Source organism: Pristiophorus japonicus, chromosome 21 (genome assembly GCF_044704955.1).
Source record: "Pristiophorus japonicus isolate sPriJap1 chromosome 21, sPriJap1.hap1, whole genome shotgun sequence".
Classification (NCBI taxonomy): Eukaryota; Metazoa; Chordata; class Chondrichthyes; family Pristiophoridae; genus Pristiophorus; species Pristiophorus japonicus.
In genome coordinates, this window is record NC_091997.1 from 6918494 (window position 1) to 6925473 (window position 6980).

General features: G+C 43.9%; 1 protein-coding gene across 4 annotated transcripts in view; it reads right to left on the reverse strand.

Moving 5' to 3' along the window:
- The window catches only part of LOC139233791 (signal transducer and activator of transcription 5B-like), a 183008-nt gene extending 176112 nt beyond the window's left edge, over window positions 1–6896 (reverse strand). For all 4 annotated transcript variants that reach the window (XM_070864320.1, XM_070864322.1, XM_070864319.1 and 1 more), the window contains exon 1: window positions 6710–6896. The gene's annotated coding sequence lies outside the window, so the exon portion shown is untranslated. The remainder of the gene's footprint in view (window positions 1–6709) is intronic.
- Between the last annotated feature and the right edge of the window lie 84 nt (window positions 6897–6980).

The following is a 6980-nucleotide window of genomic DNA, read 5'->3' on the forward strand; positions in this document are numbered from 1 at the left end:
GTTGCGGGAGTCGAGCATGCGGATAACGTGGCCCGCCCACCGGAGCTGGTCGAGCGGGTCAATGCCTCGAGGCTAGTGATGTTGGCCTGAGAGAGAACGCTGACTTTGGTGCACCTATCCTGCCAATTAAATTGCAGGATTTTGCAGAGGCAGCGTTGGTAGTACTTCTCCAGTGCTTTGAGGTGCCTACTGTACATAGTCTATGTCTCTGAGGCATATAGGAGGGTGGGTATCATGACTGCTCTGTATACCATGAGCTTGGTGCTGGGTTTGAGATCCTGGTCTTCGAACACTCTTTTCCTCAGGTGGTGGAAGGCTGCACTAGCACACTGAAGGCGGTGTTGGACTTCGTCATCGATGTTTGCCTTTGCTGATAGTAGGTTCCCGATGTATGGGAAATGGTCTACATTGTCCAAGGTCTCATCGTGGATCTCGATCACCAGGGAGCAGAACTGCGTGGCGGGGGCTAGTTGGTAGAGAACCTTTTTCTTACTGATATTTAATGTGAGGCCCAGGCTCTCGTACGCTTCAGTGAAGGTGTCAACAATGGTTTGGAGTTCAGAGGAGATGAGAGAGATAGGGAGGGACGAGGTCATGGAGGGATTTGAAAACAAGGATGAGAATTTTAAAATTGAGGCGTTGCTTAACTGGAAGCCAATGTAGGTCAGGGAGCACTTGTGACATTATGGAGCTATACAGACCAAGAAAATCCCAAGTCTGCAATTAGCCTATTAGGAACTACAGGATCTGCCAATTTAACGTAGTCTTCAAGAAGCTAATTACAGCTGCAGGATGATGACTTCTATCCTTATGAGACAGTACATCATCTCACTTACTGTAAGCAATGCCTTGGGAAATGCATGCGTTATAATACATAATTAAGATGGCACTGGAATGATTTTTTTAAGTAAATGAATCATAACTCAGCAGACAATGAACTCATACTTATAGAATAATTACAACACAGAAGGAGGCCATTCGACCCATCATGTCCATGCCGGTCAAAAAAGAGCTACCTAGCCTAATCCGACCATCCTGCACTAGGTCCGTAGTCCTGTAGATTATGGCTCTAAGTACACATCCACATCACAGGACAGAGAGTGGAGAGCACCAGTTCAAACTGGCATAGGTTAGAGTGTGGAGAGCACCAGTTCCCACTGTCACAGGACAGAGAGTAGAGAGCACCAGTTCACACTGTCACAGGAGCATCCAGTCGTGCCCCGGTGACTGCCCCCAAAGGAAGTGGAGTGTGGGAAATTGCACTCCGCTTCCATTGAGGGGTGGTAAGGCCAATTCTGCTGCGGGAGCAAGACTTCCACGCTGGGGGCTAAAATTCCCGGCCCCAGAAGGTTACCGCCCCCAAGATGGGAGCCTGTGTGGGGAGGCAGAGGGAAGTCGGGGGCGGGGGATGGAGGGGAAAGTGGTGGGGGTGGGGGAACGGAGAAACCCAGGGCGGGGGACAGGAGGGGCCACATTGCAGCGGAGGTCTGGAGGGGGGGGGGGCGAAGTGTGATGGAGGGGTGGGGCTGGGGGCTCTGTGCGGGGAGTGTTCGGAGTGGGGTGGACGGGTTGACTGCGCAGATGGCGGTTGGTGGATGTGGTGTGGTTGGCATCGCGGGGGCGTGGCTCTGGGGTGGCCGGGGCTGGGGGCTCGACATCCGGGGGTGTTCGGCATTTGGGAAGGATTCTGACGGGACGGGGTGGGTTGGGTGCTGGGGGGGGCATGGTCTTGAGATGGGGGGTGGGCTGTTTGGGGCTGGGATGGGGCGAGACTTCTTCACTCGGGGAGTTGTTGGCCTGTGGGGTTCCCTGCCGCGGAGAGTTGTTGATGCCAGTTCATTGGATGTGTTCGGGAGGGAGTTGGATGTGGTCCTTGCGGCTGGGGGGGTCGGGGGCGTGGGGTGCTGGGGTGGGTGATCAGCCATGATCTTGTTGAATGGCGGTGCAGGCTCGAAGGGCCGAATGGCCTACTCCTGCACCTATTTTCTATGTTTCTAAATACCTTTTAAATGTGACCACTCTTTCAGGCAGTGAGTTCCAGACTGCCACCACCCTCTGGGTGAAGAAAGGTTTCCTCATCTCCCCTCTAATCCTTCTGCCAACTACTTTAAATCTATACCCACTGGTTATTCTAAGGGAAACAGGTTCTTCCTATCCACTCTATCCAGGCTCCTCATAATTTTATACACCTAAATTAAATCTACCGTCAGCCTCCTCTGTTCCAAGGAAATCAACCCCAGGCTATCCAATCTTTCCTCATAGCTAAAGTTTCCCAGTCCTGGCAATATCCTCGTAAATCTCCTCTGCACCTTCTCTCTGGTGCAATCACATCCTTCCTGTAATGTGGTGACTAGAACGGCACGCAGTACTCAAGCTGTGGCCTAACTAGTATTGTATACAGTTCGAGCATAACTTCCCTGCTCTTGTATTCTATGCCTCCGCTATAAAGGAATGCTTTCCTTTAACTACCTTATCGATCTGTCCTGCTACCTTTAAGGATCTGTGGACATATACTCCAAAGGTCCCTCTGTTCCTCCACACCCCTCAGTATGCTCCCATTTATTGTGTATTCCCTTGCCTTGTTCCCCCTCCCAAAATGCAATACCTCACACTTTTCCAAATTGAATTGCATTTGCCACTTTTCTGCCCAACTGACCAGTTTATCGATATCTTCCTGCAGTCCAGATCTTTCCTCCTCGCTGTTAACCACAAGGCCAATTTTTGTATCATCTGCAAATTTCTTTATCATGCTTCCTACATTTAAGTCTAAATCATTAATATATACTACAAAACGTAAGGTACCGAGTACTGAGCCCTGTGGAACCCCACTGGAAACAGCCTTCCAATCACAAAAACTCCCCAATAGGCCGTACTCTTTCCTTAGATATCCTCTTGCTCTTTATGTAATTGTAAAACATCTTTGGGTTTTCTTTGATTCTACTTGCCAGTATTTTTTCATGCCCTCTTTTTGCTTTCCTAATTTCCTTCTTAATTTCACCCCTGCACTTTCTATACTCTTCTAGGCTTTCTACAGTTTTGAGCTCATGATATCGGATATAGGCTTCCCTCTTTTGCCTTATCTTACCCTGTATGCACCTCGTCATCCAGGGAGCTCTAAATTTGGCAGTTCTACCCTTTTTCTTTGTGGGAACATGTTTATCCTGAACTCCGTGTGCCTCCCTCGTGAATGCCTCCCACTGCTGTGGCGCTGATTTACCTTCACCCAACTGTTTTCAGTCCACTTTTGCTAAATCACTTCTCAGCCTAGTAAAATTGGCCTTCCCCCAATTTAGAAGCCTTATTTCTGTTTTTTCTTTGTCTTTATCCATAATTACGCTAAAACTAACTAAATGATGATCACTACCACCAAAATGCTCTCCCACTGATACTCCTTCTACCTGCCCAGTTTCATTCCCGAACTCTAAATCCAGAACTGCTCCAACTCTTGTTGGACTTGCTACATATTGGCTAAAAAAAAGTTCTCCAGAATGCAATGTAGGAATTTTGTGCCCTCTGTACCTTTTACTCTGATAGTATCCCAGTTAATATTAAGGTAATTGAAATCCCCCACTATTACTGCCCTATTGTTTTTGCACTGGTCAGTAATTTGCCTACAAATTTGCTTTTCTATCTCCTGTTTCAGGGTCTATAGTACACTCCCAGCAGTGTGACTGCCCCTTTTTTGTTCTTTAGTTCAACCCATATAACCTCATTTGATGATCCTTCTAACATATCATCCTTCCTCACAACTGTAATTGTTTCTTTAATCAACACTGCTGGCAAACATAATGGAGTGGTGTGGTCGCACTATCATTCTCTGTTAGAGTGCAGCTACAGATGGTGTAAAGTAAATGGGGTTGGGTAGTTCCTGGCATCTTCAGGCTGCAGGCAATGCTCTTGCCATTTCAGATGCAAGATATCATGACTAGGCAAATGGAGGAGGTAGGGGGTTAAGAGTTACACAAAATTATAAAAATATACCAAAAAAATGAAAATCAAAAATATTGATCTGGTATAACTGCTTCCCGTAAGTATCTCAATCATGATTGAGTGGGGAAATATCAATGTAGTTAGTCATTTCTAAACTAATCTGGAATCTTTTTATCTCTTTTAAAAGACTGCCAGGAGTTTCATCAGAAGTTTTTAAAAGAGATGCCTTTTCAAAGTATTTTTTCCAGCAACTAATGAGATTGAAAACATGACCTTCAAAGTCAGTTTATCATCACTAATTTTAACATTGAGTGCTTTTCAGCTTTTTATTTTTAAGCATCAAAAGATGGAGAAAATCATGGGAAAACTATAGTCCAATAAAGGTAAATTGAGAAAAATCAGTATTTATCACTAAAATGCAGCACAGGTATAAAAGGATTATGATTCAATGTAACAGGTTTCTCTGACCACAAAATATCAAACTATTTAGGTTGTAAAAGAAAGTGTTGACTGATAAAGTATATGTTTAAAGTAGCACATCACCCTCATAATATCTTGAAGCACAAATATTTTTAACAGCTGACAAATATGAAATAATTGTTGATATATTATTTTTCAGTATGTGCCATGAAGAATATATTGTGATCTTAGTATACAGTGTCTGCATTTTGTTCACATCACTGCAATCATCATCGAGGCTCTTCCAGTATATTTAGTTCTGTACATTCTGCTTCAGAGCATATTACTGTTTCACAAAGCTCTTAATGGCATACATGTTAATGCACACTCATTTCTTTCTTGTTCCATTTCTATTATAAACCATAAATCCTTTTACTTAGCTTAATTGAGTCTTGGATGATGATAAGTGGAGTATTTCAGGTTGATGCTTAGGTGGCCAATAATCAGAATATTTCCCATTAGGTTTTGTCACACAGCCTCTTTGAATGCAGTCTTCTTTTCCTTTTGGCACCTCAGGTATGAAACACTACTTAAAAACTCTCAGGCTCTTAATATGCTTAATGAACTTATTTCAAAGTACAGGTACAGCGATGTTATCGGAATTGAGAAGACACAACTATCAGCAAAGATTTAACAGGCTGGAGTTCAATTTTCTGCAAAACAGAAGACTGAGCAGACCTGATAAAGGTCTTTAAAAATGTGAAGGAATTTGACAGGATGGATGTGGAGAACTGTTTCCACTGCGGGTGAGTCCAGAAAAAGGGGACATAATTATAAGTTAGCCACAAGCAGATCAAATAAATAACTTGGGGGTATATAGGGGATGGTGGGAAGAGGTAATTAGAGTGAGAGTAGGCTCATGTGGTGTATAAACACCAGCGTAGACTTGTTGGGCCAAATGGCCTGTTTCTGTCCTGTCGATGCTATGTAATTCTTTGTAAAGGTTACCATCCTTCCAAAATTTGGCAGATGGGTTGCAGGATGCACATTGGGGACATTATTGTACATAAAGTCATCACACATCACTAACACGATGTGTATGCCTCTCTGGAATCACCCTGTCCTTCTGCTGGTCGGAATTGGGTAAAAAGTTCTTTTAAAAAAAAAGATTCCCCAACCCAGAAAATTGCCAGAATTTTTGTAGAAATAAAAGTGATTTAAACAAATACTTAGCCAAAAATAGCTTCCATCTCCTTCTGCAGATAAACCTTCAATAATAATAATAATAGCAAAATTTTGTTTATGAAAGTACTGTAAACTCCTGCCAGTATGAACTTCTCTGGCAAACCTTGACTGCTGTGAATTGAACTGAAGAGGACCAATTTGCACCACATGCAATGATACTGTAATTCCAGAGACAATATTAGATTTCTATATTTTATTTCCACTCCACTTGGTCACTCAACGGCGGCAACAACAAAAAAAATCTGAAGTGAACCTGGTTCTGGAGACAGGAAATACAATGCGAGTGGCCTCAAATCTCATTCCCTGCGCGCACTGACAGCCAGCCCTTTTCTCTTGATCCTATCGGCACAGCTCTCTCTCCTCCGCCTTCAGACGGAGGAAAGATCGGGGAGGCTAAAATGGGCCCAGCAGCCCGGAGCCCCCTTTCACCATCTCCTCCAGCTCAATGCCAAGACGACAAAAACAATCAACATGTTAACAACTCCAGTCCCCTGCACTGGACTGAACACAGACTTCAAAGCTCACACACACACACATTTAACACACATTCACACAAAGGGGAAACCAATGACTACAAATTTCAAACACCTTCCTGAAAAAAAATTAAATATCCAGAAAATATATATATATATAAAAAAAAACTCTTCAGAATGTAAAAAACTTTTACACCCCCCCTTAAAATTATCACAAAAATCTCTCTTTCCCTCACCCCTCCTCCTCCTCCTCCTCCCATCCCAATGCCAAAAAAAAACATTAAAAGCTATTAAACTGGACCCATAAAAATAGACATTCGGAGGAGTTTGACCCCCCCCCCAAAAAAAACAGGAGAATTCCACCTGACAAAAAGTTCCACAATTTCATTTCAAAAGCAAATGTTTTTTAAAACCGCCCGAATGTAAAAGTGAAACCCGCAGCGTGCAGCCAACGTGCGAATAACGGGGCTCGGGCTTCCCTCGGCGGCTTGTTTTTATTTATAGTCAATTTGATTCCTATTTTTAAACGAAGAAAAATAATAATTAAACATTTTATTTAAAAAAAAACAACCCCCCTTCAGGAAAATCAGCGGCCCGCAGAGATCGCCTTCCAAACTACATTGTTCCTGTCAGCAGGCCGGGCGGCTCGAGTTGCCTCTTACCTTGTTGTTTTATTATTTTTTCTTCAGGGCCAAACCAAAAACTGCCCCCCGCTGCCGTTTGGTTATTTTCCTTTTAGTTTATTATTATTATTATTATTTTTTTCCTCCTCACTTTAATGTTGGTGTTTTTTTTAAATCCTCTCCGTTCCTCGCTCCAAGCCGTCCGCCCCGCTCGCGCTGACGCACTCCAGCCGCCTCCCTCCCACTTCCGCTCCATTTCCGCCTCTTTCAGCCTCACGCGCGCTTGATTGACACACGCTTCCTTGGAGCC